The sequence below is a fragment of the Lemur catta genome, chromosome 1 (assembly GCF_020740605.2).
Source record: "Lemur catta isolate mLemCat1 chromosome 1, mLemCat1.pri, whole genome shotgun sequence".
Taxonomy (NCBI): Eukaryota; Metazoa; Chordata; class Mammalia; order Primates; family Lemuridae; genus Lemur; species Lemur catta.
This window is the reverse complement of record NC_059128.1, coordinates 177,724,157-177,743,151: the sequence shown is the minus strand read 5'-3', so window position 1 is coordinate 177,743,151 and position 18,995 is coordinate 177,724,157.

Sequence of the window (18,995 nt, the reverse complement as noted above, 5' to 3'; positions counted from 1 at the left end):
TGTTGTTCTCTATTTCCTAACTTCTTTTCATCTCATATTAGTTAGTCATATTAAGAAATACCTAATGTATTTCTTAGTCAAATACATTCATTGAGATGTCACTGTAGTATTATAGAAAGAACAATGCATTGGAAACCAAAGTCTCATATTTTATATTTAAATCTTCAAAATAATCCCCAAATCCTTTAGAGGGGACAATGGAGGAAATGGCATTATTGGATTCCTGGGTTAGGATCAACACACAGAAAATGGAAACATAGTGAGCCTATTTGGCAGGACATGGAATCACTGTGGAAACATAACCCCTGTAAAGGAGGAAGAGACATACTCTTGTTTCTCTAGTCTTCTTGTCCTCTAATCTCCCCAGTGTCACCCCTTGCCTGAACTCAACCAGGAAGAAATTTTTACTGGAGTCTAGGAACTGTACCTCACAGGGGCCAGGCCTCTGTAATACAGAGCAGGGCCAGGGAAAGGTGAGGAGTATACCTGTGGGCATACAGGTCCAGGACAATACACAAAGGAGTATCAGAGATAGTTTAACAACAGCAGATGAAGAGAAGAATGGCTTGAGGCATTAGTTATAGATATTTGTGAAAGAACCAAAAGAGTAAAACATAACTTGGGAGGTAGATAAAAAAAATCGCAAGAATGTAGAGAAAGATAGGCAAAATTATAAAGTCAAAGGTGTTTACCATTTCTTTACAGGATTTTTTTTATCCCTTCCATAACCTTTTCCCCAATTTCTTTCACTCATTGATTCATTAATATATTCAACAAATACTTATTGAGCACCTAGAAAGTTTCAGAAACTGAGCACATGGGATCATATGCACTCTTATTACTTCACTCATTTATACAGCATGCTTTTTTTTTTCCCCCTACAATGTTTTCCTCCCAAACACTCTTTGCCTAAATTCTTATCCTTCAAGTCCCAGTTGGCTAGGCTTAGTGGCCTACACCTATATTCTTAACACTTTGGAAGGCCAAGGTCAGAGGATCGCTTGAGACTAGGAGTTTGAAGACTAATGTACAGAGACATTAAGGATCAAAGGGCATTTATTTTTGTATATAAAACATTTATCTTTTTATAATGGTCATACATTTGAAGAATTATGATAGAAACTTAAGGGGCATTATTTATTGCTTTATGCATCCTATGTGTACCTAGGCAAATCTATATGCCTTTAGTCATATTATCCCATAGTATAGCATTATGACCTAAGTTTAGTTATTTTCCCAATTTATAGCTGAAGAAACTTGAAGTTATCTAAGAATTTGCAGTAAATATGAAGTTTCAAATAAGTCAGTAAAAAACATAAAATATGCAATTAAGATTGAGAACTCATCTTTGTTCATAAGTATTGAAACTTTTTGTTTGTTTTAAATAAAAGAGGTACTTGGATGGCTAAAAACTATAATGTTATAGACTATATAAATTGCCTGCCTAGAGGCAGAAATATGTACTTGAGCACATGGCTGGGATGCCATATTGCCAGTATAATTTAGATTCCTTTGCTTTGAAACATTTATGCTAGAGCTTTATCCTTACAGCTGAGGCGTCCTACATGGCGTGAATAGTTTTATAAAATACCCTGAAATACGTATCTTAGTGATCAGTTCAGCACTTGCAATTTCCCAAACTTTGTTTTAATCAGGAGTTAATGATGTATGGCACTTCTAGTAAGTAAATGAATGTTTGAATTGCTGCAAGTTATTTTAATAATTGCTCAGCTAACCATTTAAATTATCAAAGATCTTTACTTGTGCAATGTCATATAAATGCTAGAAATTAAAAATTAATCAACACGATTTACGTAACTAAAAGCTGCCATCTAATGGGATATTTTTCAATAAGACGACAGCAGTAATTATGCTGAAAAGTATTCATTCCTGTAGTTTGAACGATTATAGCAATTTCCACCAGGGGATTTCGCAGTCAGACTCTAGTTCTGGGCAACAGTGATTAATATAATGGTTATTAATGAGAAGTCATTTTGATACTTCTAGCCGTGTTTAGGTGTCAATGCCTTGAAAGGAACGTGTTTAGCATATTAAGAATAAAAATTGCATCGGACTGGCTACTAGGGAACCTTATTGATTTGTTTTTCTCATGTTCTATAATGTGAAAGGTCAATTAGATGTATAGAAGTAATGGAACGTTTCACAGCAGGGGCTAACATTTCTCTGTGCTTTTATCTTTTTAACCATGTACAAAGTTCATTAAATGTGCAAAGGTAAGACTGTTATAGGAAAAAAGTCATGGGATCAGAGTTCATAATCCATAGCAAGGTGACAATATCTTGTGGATAGCACCCTCGGAGCTGCGTAAGAGTTGTGAGTTACCCTTCAGGTTGCCAGTAAGAAATAGGGAGAATGAAACCATCAGCAGTTAATATTATTGGATTAATTAAAAAGAATATTGACAGAGATTTTGTTGGATTTACCTCAAATTATGTACTGATAAGGTATTCTCTTATAAGATTCCATACAGGTAAAACTGTGGATTAATTAAATATTTATATAGTATATATGTTTTGGATGACACATGAATATATATACACAGTTGCAGACTAACTTACAGTGTGCAAATATGTGTATATATGTCAATGCACCCAAATCATTGGCCCAGAGTTAGAAAGTAAGAAATTATTCTTCCACTTCACAATTCTCTTTCCTAGAATTTTTTAATACATATTATTTCCCCATTTATTTGAAGTCTACTCTTTGGAGACATGTAATATACGGATACTGTAAAATTATGTCATAGTGTTTATGTCAGAAAAAAGAATAACACTGGTGTTATAAAAGTTATACATTGTGAAGAGAAAGCCTAACTACATATCACTATGAATACAGAAGTATGATTTCATCAGAAGCACAAATGAATCTATGGAATATGTTTGTAATGTTTTATTAAAAATACTTAATCTTAAGGAGACTTTAAGTAGAATAACACTACTGGCAAAAATTAATATTTAAGAATTACCTTTAATTTCTTGATTATTTCAAATGTAAGTAAAATATTAAAAATGACAGTGTAATAGAGTTTCAGGAAGCATTCTCTACAGTTTTCATAAAATTAATAGTCTCCATGGAATTTGGGGGGTCCAAGAAATTCCTATATATAATTTTATTGTGCTTTCATTTTTTTGGTTAGTTGCATGTTATAATTGATAAAAATAAAACCATTTTATTCATATCTATATAAAACTTGAATTTTTGTTTATGATTTCTAGTGAGATAAAGTCATCAATAATGTTAATTATATTGGAAAGTTTTGATTTTCTTGAACTGGTTTCTTAACATTTTTTTTAAGTTTCATATTGCAGTCTAGATCTGACATAGAATTGTGATCATTCTTTGATTTCACAATAAGTGCTGAGTTCCTAATGTAGTGTTGGAAAATAGACTGTAATGCTTGCTTTCTTCTTTTCTTCATCTCCCTTTGGACTTGTGTATCTGATTTCTACAGTAATATATGCATCGTTATCTGACATAAGGTTGCTAAAAAAGCAAGCATAAATAGGACTCTCTATTTACCTTATTCTTTTGGAATAGACAAAATGAAACTAAAAGGTAATTGTCCTGTGGATATAGGTCAGCAATTTATCATAGAGCTGCAATAGGATCATGGCAATAAATAAATAAATAATAAATACAATGCCTCATCCAAAACATGAGGCAATAAAAATAAATAATTTAATTTAAAATAAAAGAAATTTAAAAATTATAATTATTTCTAGTAAAGGCAAATAGCACTAAAAATCCTATTTTCCCTATTTTATAATTTGTAAATATCACCGTATCTTCAGGTTTTATTTGAAAAGAAAAGTTAACTCTAACTTAAACAACAATTGTATAGCCATTTTAAATGAAAGTGCACAATTTTTAGAATGCCTCAGAAAACCTTTTGGGAATAATATAATGTAATGCAGTTCTATTTAATATTAATAATTAAATTAATTCAATGAAATTACCAGGACTATAGTCTCATAATTTCATTGTCTTTGTCTTTTTAGTCTTTACTTATTCTTTTTAAAATTCAAATACCTCTAAAAAGCATATCATAAATAATAATGACTGAAAACAGTTGCAAAGTAAAAAGTGAGCAGTAGAGACATTTTCAAGGTTTCTTGTGTGAGAATTCTACATTAACAATGTAACATGCACATGCTAGAGATAATTGTAAGAATAATGACTAATATTTGTGTAGCCCTTGACAGTTAACACAGAGATATAAAATATTCTCATTTGACCTTCAAAAGGATTTTTTAAACCCCTGTTTCATAAATGAGGAAACTGAGATTCAGTAATACAAATCAGAGCTGTTACATCTCCTTATGATCCTCTCAGCCAATAAAGCAGAGTCATTTGTTTTCTTCTGGAGGAGAAAAGAAGGCAAAATTCATTAAAGTCATGAGTTCTTTTTATCTTCTAGCTTCAGTTGTTTATTAATATTAAATTTATCAAAATTCTTGCCCTTGCCTCCGGTTATGTGTTTCCTGTATTTGCCTATTACAGCAGTTATCACATATTATTATTTCTCATTTGTCTCCCTGCCTGCTGGAACTGCACACTCAGTAAGAGCACGGATCATGCTTTTCTGAGCATCTTGCAAAGTGTCAGACTAGAAACTATCTGTTAAATGTTCATAACATTTTCATGTAAGTTATAGTCTAGGCCACTTGATAATAATTTTCTATTTAGGATTTGTGTTTGAAGGGCTCTTTTTCTTACTGAGACATTTTAAAAAGTGTATTTTTAGAATATACTTATCCTGAGGAGAAGAAGAAAAACAGTAAGGTATTGTTCATTGCTATCTCATATCATTTTAGCGTGATTTCTTCTTTTGTACATGTGAGCTACATTTTCCCTAAGATCATTTTACATTTTTAAAAGTGATAAATATCTATTCTAATTTAGAAAATATACTGCTTTAATTTTAAAAATATAGGGTAATACAGTAACATTGGAAATAATCTCATGATAAACTATAATTTTGGAAATCCACCCAAAATCAATTCAATATCTACATATTTCAAAATAAATATATATTTTACTTTTTTTCTGTTCACTTTCTTTTTTATTTTTCTTTCAATAAATAATTACTGAGCCTCTATAATATACTTAACTTCCAGGAGTCTGAGATACAGCTAAGAACAAGCCTTGCTCTCATGGAGCTTGCAATTTTGTGCTAATATCAAGTTTGAACACACTTTTAGGAAAGTGGTGCAAATACACAAATCTAAAGACCAAGAAAGAGTCAAGAATTTCAAATAGCTATCTATTTTGATGACTACAGAATTAATAATATGTATAATTTTAACTGAAGGCATCTATGATAGTGTTCATGAATCTATCAATTACAATAGAAGACCAGTTAGTTGTTCAAGTAAAATAAATCAAAATATCTCAAGGTTTTTCCCAATTTAAAATATATATGACATGCATTTATTTGAGTTTTTTTCAATTTAAACACACCCAACACTTTAGCACTTATAAATTTCATAAGAAAAACCCACCTTTAAAATGCTAGTATGAGAATAATGTTCAACACAGTACTGTCAATGTCAAAGTTGAGAGTGTATTCTAAGAGTAAGTAGATGATGAACTAGAAAGATTCCGATTTAGAATCTCAAAACATTCTACATGGCAACATAGAAATTACATACTGATTCAATGACCAGTTTTTTCTTTATTAAATCCATATTTCAATTAATCATTCTAATGCCCTCAGAGAAGGGAAAGTTACATGCAAATGATCCCAGTCTGAGAAAGGCTGTGACCTGAATGATAGTGGAAAGTGCACAAGATTCCATTGGAATAAACACAGCAGTTGTTCCTCCTTCTATGTTATGATAAAGAGAACTGGGGATCAAATTGCATGAATGATAAATGGAAGGTGCTTAAATTGGGTTGGCTCTTTTATAAACATTACACATTGACCTTGGCAGTCCTGACAATTACATCCATCATTTCAAGGTATCCATTCCAACACCCCAGCCCGTTCTCTGATGTGACCAAATAAGCAGGGTTTGTGGAATACAGGAATCAAAGATTGATCTTCTGTGCCACTGCACTGATTAACAATTTGTTATTTACTGGAGTTTTCCCCTTCCATGGATTAGGCAAGGATCATAATCAGGAGGGCACACCTGTAGATAGCATGTTAGAATGCTTTAATCTTCACTCACAGGCTTCAAAAGGATCAATATTAGACTTCTAACTTTGATAAGCAAATGAAACAAAACCTTTCCGGAGATCTCATTGCATACTTTTAATGTGCATTTTATTATTTCCATGTTTCTTCAACAGAAACAGCTGGTTGGAGATGAAAGTAGGCATTTTGTATTTTATACTATTTTAACCTGTGGGTAACCTAGGCACCAAATTTCAGGTTTAAACAAATTTCTGCCCCAAATATTTTTTGGCATAAGTAGAATTATATGTAGATTGAGAAGTGTATTCTTTCACCACCCAAAGCATTAAATGCAACATAGTTGTGATCATAATATTTTCCCCAGAAAGTGTGTTACTGACTGTATGAAAGTACGTTAAAAGGCTGGAAAAACAGACAGGAACGTATCAACAGTCCTGTAACCTCCTTTCAGAGGCAGTCTAAGATTCTGACTTCGGATGGTGTATATTAAATGACTAAGAGTCTCTCGTCTCAGAATTCAGAGATCTGAATTTCAATTCTGGCTTCACCATTTATTTTAGAATTGTTATTTATTCCTTCCACTATTTTTGTTATTTTTACCAATGGATACATAAATTATGATATTTATCTTTTAAGAAAATGGATTCCAAACTTATTTAAATTTGTAGCAATAAAAGGCTTTGAGCACCATCCCAATTCACATCTATTTATCTATGAATTACAAATGCATTGCTTTATGTGTATCACACAATATTCACACAAAAATATTTAAGGTAAGTCAAAACTGAAACAATATGTTAATTATTTTATTTCTATTTACTGAACAGCAACATAAAATATTTTTAACAAAAATAATACTAGCCCTAATTATATGCTTTCTTATGAGCAGCTTAATTAAACATGCTTTATGATTTAAAAGACATTATTTAACATTTGTGGATAAATAAATTTTAATGTCAGTTTCTAAATTTAGTTTATTTCTATGTTTGGTATTAATAGTAGTATTAGAAATAATATGTTTTTCAATATATAATACACATAGCATAAATATACACACTAGATGTTCAGTGGTTATTATAATGGATATAAATCTATATTTCAAAGGGTCTTGATAATTTCAACTTATTTTTCTCACTTCTTATCATTGTCATTGTTTCAGCATACATTGTGGCTGAAATAACTTGTACAAGTAGTGAAAGCCCTGTTACTCGGCATTTTTTTGGTAACTTGTACTTGTTTTATTTGTATTATCTTTGAAAGAGTCATTTTAAGCAACTTCTTAATTTTGTGTGGGCTAATTGAGTTCCAACTAAATAAAATTATCAATGCATTTCCTTATTTTGTTAGACACATGAGGCATTGCATTGATATTGTTTGAAAGCAAACATTGTACTGTAGATCTTCCCTTCTACTCCCCCCCATCATCCTCTTGCCCTCTTCTTCACCTCACATAGAGATTACTGTGTAGGTAATACAGATACACAGAAAAATTCATAACAAAAACTCTAAAATCTACTTAGAATTTATAACTTAAAGCAAAAAGAATATGCAATTACACATTCATATTACTATTACTTGTCATCACTATAACACATCTGCAATAGATAACTCTTCTAAACTAAAAACAAGCACGATTTTCTACCCTAAATTTTCTCAAAATGTTTCCTATTTTTCAGAGATCCTAACATTGTCATTTTCTTAAAATTTTCTGAAATATTTTGTTGCTTCTGAAAGGTTCCAGGCTAAATCATGCTTATTTCCTCCTGTCTCACTGTGATTATATGATCTCATAGTATCTGAGGAGTAGAAACAAACATAGATTTCAGCTCTCTTAAATAAACATTGGGATTGGGCTAGAGAACTAATAATTACTTACCTTTCTCTGACAGTTTCAAATAAGGCATAAATTCTCAAGGATTATTTGATTTGGTTATGTAAAGTTATTTTAGAATGCATTAGTTACCAGCATATTGGCAATAAAGGATATACTGAATTCAAAGAATTAATGCACAGTTTGATTCACATTGGTCATATTATATCTTATTGATGCATTATTTAGCTTTTCATATACAGCTCCTGCTTTACTTCCACAAATTGGGAACATCTTCATTCTTTAAAGTTATAAAATATTATAATAATAATGACTCTCATCTTTCTCTTTTCTATTCTTTTAGCAAGTATATTATTAAAAGAACAAAAATAATTGCCTACAGTAGCTAAGAAGAATTAAATAATTTACTGGAAGTGGTATTCACTAAAAGCTCCCTGAATATGAATCAAAATTAAATTGAGGGAAAGAGGGTAATATGTTCCCCTCAAGCATGGATCATATTATATACAAGATTATTATTAAATGTCAGCTATTTTTGCTTTTCCTTAAAGTAGCAGGTTTATCTCTCTTAAAAAAATGAATTCCATTGTTTAACTTGATACAAAAATTATTATTTCCAGAAAGAAAAAAAAGTGCTCATTAAAAATATTTAAGTGCAATGGCACACACCTGTAGTCCCAGTTACTTGAGAGGCTGAGCCAGGAGGATTGCTCGAGCCCTGCAGTTTGAGGCATTATAATAGTTTCTGCGTATAGCCACTGCACTACAGCCCGGGCAACACAGCAAGACTGTGTCTCTAAGTAAAAAGAATTAAATAAAGCATTTTTAAATTCCTAGGTGATATTATTGAACTGGTGTTCTCTGATTGGCTCTTGGTTTGAATCCAAGGACATATTCCCCACCCTTCTCCCTTGTGGTCAATATTTTTGAAATAGCAAGTTTTTGTTAGGAGGTTGAGTGCATTTCACAAGGGTTTAAAATTCCGGTTTTCAACATACTAGCAAAGAGTTTACAACGTGTACGTAAATAATGAAGTCAATAACTTTTATATGTAATAAATGACTTAAAATGTATATTTTTCTTAAAAAGAGAAATAAAAACAATTTAAGCGGTAAAGGAAATTTAGCCTGCCATTCTATTTGATGAGAATTTTTACCATTGTAAATGCAAAATTGAAGGCATAAATTCAGGTCTTTCCTCATTCCATATTAATTGCAATGTTGTTCTCATGATGTTAATATAAATTTTTTTTGGACAAAATTATCCCTAATTGCAGACCAAATTCTTTATTTGGCATTCAAGTGAAGAAACAGCAGTTATGTCCTAATGTGGGCATATTTGTGCTATGATTTGAATGTGTCCCCCAAAAAGCATGTGCTGGAAATTTAATCCATGATGCAAAAGTGTTGGGAAGTAGGGCCTAATGGGAAGTGTTTAGGTCATGAGACCTCTACCTTCATAAATGGATTAATGCTGATTATAAAATTGCTCAAGGCTGCAAATTCAATCTCTTTCTCTCTCTTTTGTACATACTTTCTTGCCCTTCTGCCTTCCACCATGGCATAATACAGCCAAATGCAGACCCTTGACCTTGAACTTCCTGCCCTCAGAACTGTGAGAAATAAATCCCTGTTCATTATAAACTACTCAGTCTCAGACACTCTGTTATAACAGCATATAACAAATTAAAATAATTAGCTAGGTTAGAAATACCCATGGACTGTAGACTGTATGTTGAGTTTCCAAGGTAGAACCTTTATAAGGGATTTTTAAAGGGTAGTTTTGATTATGATGATCCTGGATTAGCCTGCTAACCAAATACCTAAATCATCCAGAGATATGCTATCACTATAGTTGACACCATCTAAATATGAATTTCATTGTGCCCTACAAGTTGGTCTTACAACAGATGAACTTTAGCACTGCCATGTATCCAATGAACTATCATTATAGATGATACTTGACTTATGATAGTTCAACTCATGATTTTTTTACTTCACCATTGCTTTATTGGAATGTAAACCCAATATAAGTCAAAGACCTTGTTGTGATGTATGATGGGGTTACAGTTTCTACTGAATGTCTATATTTTCATTCCATTGTGAAGTCAAAAAATCATAAGTCAACCATGATAAGTTGAAAACTGCTGTGTTGCCAGCATTAGTTGTACTTTTGATTTATGATTTTTTTTACACTTAGAATGGGTTTATATGTGACCCCATCATAAATTGAGGAGCATCTGTACTTTATGTCCTGTTTTAGATTAGTTCACATGGGAAACCATAGCTGATTGATACTTCTAGTATATTCTTGGCTAGAATCCCTCCATTCCATCTATATCATTTAGATAGTTGTCAGAAATTTTATGGCCTTAGGATTTTCTCTACCTGTCTAAAAAGCTAATTTCAAAATCCATTTTTGTAGTAAAAAATGCATTGTTACATGAAATGAGCCTCAAATACCACACAGCTTCTATATCACTGGGAATTATCTGAACTGTATCCAACCAGTAAATATTGCATCCTTAAATTATAATAGATTTTTCAGGATGTTTCTGCCATAATTTATAGTCACAATTTTAAACTAAATCCCTCCTCCTCAAAATGAGATTTCCAGTTGTCAGTCCACTTTTACAGTAATCAGCAACATTTTTTATTAAAATATTTGCAATAGAATACATTTCATTCACTTTTTGAAAATTATTTATTGATTGGTGTTCAGGGCACAAGGCTGAATGATATGTGATCACTGCTCTCCAGAAGTGATAATAGAAAGGGTAAAATAGATTGCAAAATATTAATTTAAAAAAATTTGTCATGTAATGGATATGTGGGAAATACACCATGGAAGTTTAGACAAAGAAAGAGCCTATATCATCTAAAGGAATTGGTGGTAACAAAGCAGAGATAGGTGATCTAGAATGAAGGGGATGATTTTTTCCAAACAGGAAGTGAATAGCACCTATGCAGAGGACATAGGCAAAAGTATGAAGGTGTGAACAAGGAGGAGGATAGCACAAAGCTAGGTGGAACTGAAACTGAAATGAGAGCAAGTGGTGGGAATCGATGCTGACTACATCAATTATAAAAGCTCTTTTATATCATCTTAAAAGGATGGAGTCTTTATCCAAAAGATGATCATATCATTTTAAAGAGAGATCTTTAAAAAGGAGGAAGATGATGATGTGAGTATGCTGGCAGAAATTTGAAGGACAGATTGAATGGAATAAAGATGGCCTGATTTTCCAATCCAAGTAAGATACTAACAAAAATGTATTTCACTGTGGTAAGAACACTTGACATGAGGTATACTCTCTTAACATATTTTAAAGTGTATAGCAGTATTGTTATATATAGGCACAATGTTGTACAGCAGATCTTTACAACTTGTTCATCTTGTATAACTGAAATGTTATACTCATTGATAAGTAATTCTTCCTTCTCCTCTCCCCTCAACTCCTGGAAACCACTATTTTATTCTTTGTATTTATAAGTTTAACTATTTTATATGCCTCATATAAGTGGAATCATGTAAAGGATCAAGGTATTCAGTATTACCTTATTATTATAATAACAGGGTTTCTTCTTTTTCTTTATATTCTTTTTGATTATTTCATATGTCCGTATGTGCCAAAGAAGATTTTTCTTGATGTTCTTGTCTGTTTTTTTTTCCTTGTAGGTTTTCCTCCTTAGTAAATTTTGGATTTCCAAAAAATTTTTATCTTGCCTTTAATTTATTCTTACAATATCTGAGGAATTCTCCAACCAGACTGAATAAAAAAAAATTATGGCCTGTGAATAAATATATTTCCAAACAATGTATCTTTTAACAGTTATTATGTTTAGTGTTATGAATGTGAGTACACCAAAGAATTTTATAAAGGTAAGAGTTATATTATAATTAAATGTTCAACCTTGAAATGCCCTTTAAAATTTTGCAGACTTTAATTTGTTGAAAATAGATGCAATGTATTTCCAAATGTTATTTAGTTAATGCCTTCTATCTTAGTATTTATATTGTTTATTTCCATTTTCATTTAAATATTTGACAGTTATTAATAATCATTTTTGTTCATAATATTTCACACGTTCAGTCATCAATTATAGTAGAATTTTACTCTTATAATAATAGACATAGAACAATAATTTAACTAAGATTTTCCATATATCAAATAACTTAAGTTATATTAAGGATGATCATTTCTCTTTGGAGGTGAAGAGTCAGCTATTAACAATAAATCTTAATGACATACTTGTTTACATAAGTACTTACATTGATTAGAGATGATGCTGTACTATGTTATCACAAGGTAAATAATCATGTGCAAGTTTCGGTAAGCCAGAAATAACCTTGAAGAAACTATTTGCATATTGAAATTTCCAAAGCTTGACCAAGGCCAAAACCAAACTTTAACTAATCATTAATTCCCAGTCTATTTATAGTATTTGTTAATATGTTTATATTGTCTATAACATGTGATAAATTTTAATCACATTAACAATTTCTTTTGTTTCATATGTTACTAGGAAATTTCAAATTTCAGAACTAGTCATTGGAATTAAAGAAGATGACTGACCAGAAACACCAGCTGCCAGAGCATCTCAGCAGGAAGGAAAGGTCTTATATGAAAGAGAAAAAAACGAACAAACAAATAAACATAGATGGGGTATAATTCTGAGGGAAGGGTGCAAGAACCTGCGAGGGACTCCACAGGAAGAAGTTTCAGAGTGGAACAAGGAGGAGCAAGAGATATCAGTGGAAATCAACCCTGGAGAGGCTCGGAGTCCAGTGTAAAGGATAGGTGGAGCAGTTTGCTTCTCCCATACTCACATCTCTGATAGTCAGTGAGCTTCCAGGCTGCTGGAGAGACTTTTTACCCTCATGAGCCGCAAAGCTGCTGCTGCCAGAGAACTGGGAGTTTCTTGCATACAAAGTACCTGGCTCCCAGCCCCGCTGGGTGCTTTCCATCACCACAGACCCCATACGTGAGGGCAGGAACCAACTGCTTCTTTACCCACTGTGCACCTTCATCTTCCCCAGGGAGTTTCAGCCTCTCAGTTTTCAGCTTGCTTGCTCCCATGCAAACATTTCCCAGCTCCAGTCCAGATTGTCCTCAAGGGATCTGTGTGACCCCAGTGCCTGGACATTCTAGGTGGGTTGCCTTGTGCAGAGGGGGACGGAGATGACCAGAGTCCTACCTTACTTCCATCCAGACTCTTTTCCTCCCTCTACCTTCCTCCACTCATGGCTGCCAAGAGAGACAATTGAGCCACCACAGTGAGGCTTCTACAGAGAATGTGGCTCAAACCATTTTCTCATAAAGTCCCGCAGTGGACTAAGGGGTGCTTGGACTATGAGCTTCCTGCTCACCAGCCCTCCCTGCTGCTATGTGTCTGGCAGCTCAATAAGAGCAGGGCATACCCTGAAGCAGAGAGATGTCAAATCTGTTTGAGCACCCCATTGGCAACCAGCAAACTTCTCCCTAGCATGGTCAGGGATTGATATTCAGGGACCCGAGGACAGGACTATAGGCCAGATCACATACCCCCAACGCTTGCTTGTGTTGCTCAGGAGCACAGAGGAGAGATTCATGAATTAATCTTGAGAGGTAAGGGAGCCCACATGGGCAGAACTAAGAGGAGAATGCAGTGTGGGTCCTGGCTGTGGCATACTTGTTGAGCACCCCTCCCCCCACAGGAAGGCCACATTCTCAGCTCAGGCCAGGATTCTGGGTGGGGAAGTTCCCTGGCTCATAGTGCAATCATGGGTGAGCTAAGCTAGTTCAAGTTCCTGCCTGCCAGTGATGTTGAAGTGAGACCTCGGAGCATGGGAGCAGGGAGAAGAGCAAAACCTGCTCCTGACAGCAAGATTCTGAATCTCAGTGGCCCCATCACCACAAATAAGCTTTCTGGTTGTGTGGGGCTACTACAGCCCCTTCCTGGTGGCTTTCCCCAGAAGGTGGGAGCAGATATTTGGCCCCTGCCAAAACAGCTACATCGTTAGCTTTTGTGGAGCCTGAGGTCAGGGTCATCAGACCCAGCACTGTCCAGCTTCACTCCCTCATCTGCCTCTGCTGTGGTGGAGAATGAGGACTCACCTGGAAGTTCCAGGGCCCCACCCACCACCTGGGGCATTTGAGTCTTCTCCTAAGGGACTAGACCCAGTCAAATGTCCCAAAAACAAAACAGCAGCCCATTCCTTCTGACAAGCACAACCTACTGACAGGGAGGTCAATTTGCACAGCTCTTTACAGCCTTTACTGACTCAGTTATATAGGATGTGGTTGATTCTTATGTACAAGTACCATCTACTGTCTCAGAGATTAAACTGGGCATGCCAACATAATTTACACAGGGATGGGGAAAGAGAAAGGATTTCAAAGACCTCTATCCTTCCCCATCAAAGAGAGACAGGGTATATGCCCACTCACAAAGCTCACCATGGCTACAACCTATCAGCAATTAGCAACTGAGAAAACCACCATACTAAGGATATCCATAATATAACCAAGGCATCTATCCAGAAACTAGAGTGCCATTGAAGCACCCACAAACAAAGACAAAGGTTCTTATTGAACATGTAAACAAACACTCCCATATGAGTGGGGAGGAGGAAAAAGCCACATCTAAACAAAAGAAAATACAAAAATTAGAAGCAACACCTGTTCCAGATGAGAAGGAATCAGTGAAAGAACTCCAGAAGTATACAAAATAAGAGTGAAAGGACACCCCCAAAAAGGAACACCAGCTCTCTAGCAATGGATACTAACCACAACTAAAATATTTAAATGACAGATTAAAGAATTCCAAATATGAATTTTAAGGAAGCTCAATAAAATCCAAAAGTAACTGGAAAACCAACTCAAAGAAACCAGAAAAACAATTCAGGAGAGGAATGAAAAGTTCACTAAAGAGATAGACATATTTAAAAAACAAAAATCCAGAAATTCTGGAAGTGAAAAATCTATTTAAGGAAACACAAAACAAAGTGGAAAGTTTTAAGAATAGGCTAGACCAGACAGAAGAAAGAATCTCAGAGCTGGAAGACAACTCTTTTGAATTAATTCAGTCAGTGAAAAATAAAGAACAGAGAATTAAGAGAAATTAACAAAAACTACAAGAAATATGGGATTATGTAAAATGGCCAAATATAAGAATCATAAGCATCCTTGAGGGTGAAGAAGAAAATGCACAAGGTTTAGAAAAGCCATTTGAGGTAATAATTGAGGAAAACTTCCCTAGTCTTGATAGAGATTTGGACATCCAGGTACAAGAAGCTCAATGAACACCTAGAATATTCATGGCAAAGGCAATCTCCAGGACACATAGCATCAGACCCGCCAAAGTCAACACAAAAGAGGAAGTCCTGCAAATGATAACGTCAAAACATCAAGTAACTTACAAAAGGAAACCCATCAGGCTAATGGCAGATTCTCAACTGAGACCTTAAAAACCAGAAGGGAGTAGGGCCCCATCTTCACTCTTGTTAAAGAGAAGAGCTGCCAGGCTAGAATTTTGTATCTTGAAAAACTAAATAAAGACTCTTCCAGGCAAGCAAACACAGAGGGAATTTTTAAGACTAGACCTGTCCTGCAGGAAATACTCAGATCTACATTGTACATGAATCAGCACAATAGTCACCCATCAGTGTAAAACCACCCAAAAGCTAAACTTCAGAGCTCATATTAACAATAATATAAGAGGTAAAACACAAGGATAATGTCCCACTCAACAGGATGAGCAGAACAGCATCCCACATATCAATTCTGTCAATCAATGTGAATGGTTTGAATTCCCTACTCAACAGACAGACATAGGCTGGCTGAATGGATAAAAAAAATACAAGCAAAGTATCTGCTATCTCCAGGAAACACATCCAACCCACAAGGATTCATACAGAATCAAGGTTAAGGGAAGAAAAGAACATATTCCAGGCAAATGGAAATCAAAAGAAAGCAGATGTAGTCATTGTCATATCAGATAAAATTGACTTCAAACCAAAAACAGTGTAGAAAGACAAAGATGGTCATTATATAACGGTAAAGGGAACAATTCAACAAGAAGACTTAACAGTCCTAAATATTTGTGCACCTAAAAGAGGAGTGCCCAAATTAATAAAGCAAACCTACTAAATCTAAGCAAAGAGATAAACAGCAGCATCAAATTGCTGAGGACTTCAACACCCCACTGACAGATCTGGCCATAGCATCTAAACAGGAAATAAATTTAAAAAACTCCAGACATAAATGTGACTCTATAACAACTGGACATAACACACATTTACAGAACATTTTACCCCCAAAATACTGCATATACTTTCTTCTTATCAGCACATGAAACATTCCCCAAGACTGATCATATTTTAGGCCACAAAACATGGCTCAATAAATTCAAAACAGTAGAATTCACATCTTATATCTTCTCAGACCACAGTGGAATAAAACTAGAAATCAATTCCAAGAGAAACACTCAATTCTACACAAAATTATGGAAATTAAACAACCTGCCTGTGAACAATTATTAGATGAACAATTAAATTAAGATGGAAATCAAAAGATTCCTTGAAGTGAATGACAAAGGGGACACAAGCTATCAAAATCTATGAGATTTGGCAAAGCTAGTCCTAAGGTAAAAATTCATAGTCTTAAAATGCCTAGATCAACAAGACAGAAAGATCACAAATTAACAATCTGATGACATGTCCTAAGGACATAGAAATGGAAGAGCAAACTAGTTTCAAACCCAGCAGAAGAAAAAAATAACTAAAGTCAGAGCACAATGAAATGAAATAAAAAAACAATAAAATAATACAGAAGATCAAGGAAGCTAAATGTTGGTTATTTGAAGAGATAAACAAAATTGATAGACTTCTTGCTAGATTCACTAGGAACAGAAGAGAAAGGAATCAAATAAGCTCAATCAGAAATGAAAAAGAAGATATTACAACTAATACCACAGAAATATGAACTATCATCTGTGAATACTATGAAAATCTCTATGCACATAAACTCAAAACATAGAGGAAATGGATACATTCCTGGAAACACACAACTTCCTAAGACTTAATCAGGAAGAAAAAGAACTAAACAGAGCAATAACAAGGAAACAAGATTGAAGCAGCAATAAAAAATCTTTCAACCAAAAAAAGCTCCAGACCAGATGAATTCACAGACAAATTTCATCAGACCTACAAAGAAGAGTTGGTACCCACACTGCAGAAATTATTTTATAACATTGAGAAGGAGGCAAAAAATTTATAAAGAAGACCCCAATGGCAATCACAGCAACAATAAAAATAAATAAATGGGACTTGAAAAAATTAAAAAACTTCTGCACAGCTAGAGAAATAATGAATAGAGCAAATAGACAACCTATGGAATGGGAAAAAAATATTAACATGCTATATATCTGATAAAGGACTAATAACCAGAATCTACAAAGTACTCAACCAAATCAGAAAAAAAAAAATGAAACAACCCCTTTAAAAAGTGGGCAAAGGACATAAACAGAAGCATTTCAAAAGAAGATAGACAAATGACCAATAAACATATGAAAAATGATCAATGTCACTAATTATCTGGGAAATGCAAATTAAAACCACAGTGAGATACCACCTTATCCCAGTTAGAATGGCTTTTATTAAAAAGTCCAAAAACAATAAATTGTGGTGTGGATGCAGAGAGAAAGGAATGCTTATGCGCTGTTGGTAGGACTGCAAATTAATACGTTTATGGAAAACTGTATGGAGATTCCTTGAAGAACCAAAAATAGACCTACCATTTGATCCAGGAACCCCACTTCCTGGTATCTACTCAAAGGAAAAGAAGTCATTTTATATATTAAAAAAAAAAAAAAAAACAGCTGTACTTGAATGTTTATTGCAGCACAATTCACAATTGCAAAGATGTGTACTCAACCTGTGCCCATCAGTTCATGAGTGAATTAACAAAATGTGATATGTATATATGTGTGTGTATATATATATATATATACACACACACACATACATATCTACACACACATACACACACACATCATGGAATACTACTCAGCCATGAAGAAGGATGACTTAATGCCTTTTGCAACAATATGGATGGAACTGGAGACCATTCTCCTAAGTGAAGTATCTAAAGAATGGAAAAGCAAACACTACATGTGCCATTAAATTGGAACTAACTGAGCAAAAATGTGTATGAAGGGAAGTATAACTCAATGGAAATCAACCAGTGGGGAGGCAGAGAAGGGAATGGGCGAAAACCTACCTAATGGGTACAATGAACGCTATCTGGGTGACAGGTCCACTTATTACCCTGAGTCAAGATTACAAAAATGATCCTTGTAACCAAAAACATTTGTACCGCCATAATACTTTAAAATAATAATAAAAAAACAACTAGTCATTGAATTAAATAAAATACTTGCTTTGTACCCAGGGATATGATAGATTAATAGATTTCTTAATGTTGAACCAGCTTTGCATTCATAGAATCAAATCTACTCGGCCATATTATTTTAATACTATTCTGATCTGATTTGACAGTATTTAATTTAGTTTCATATAATATATTATCACTAAATTGTGCATATTTGTTTTTCCAGGGGTTACCTTCTATATCATGGGATATAATTCCATTTACCTTTCAAAATCATATCAATTTACTATTTAGGCATTTACTTTTTTCTAACATCTTCATGAAGTGCATTCACAATGAATGTTTTGCTCCAAATATAATACATCTGATCTATTGATTGTCTTAGATATATTGTATTTGAAGATGGATGTGAAAAGTGGGCACATGAGATAGTCATGAGGCAGTGAAATACGTTTTTAAAAAGAAGCGTGAGGCTGAGCTAGGTGGCTCATGTCTATAATCCTAGCACTCTGGGAGGCAGAAGTGGGAGGATCACTTGAGCTGAGGAGTTCAAGACCAGCCTGAACAAGAGTAAGACCCTGTCTCTACTAAAAATAGAAAAAATTAGCCAGGACTTGTGGCACATCTGTAGT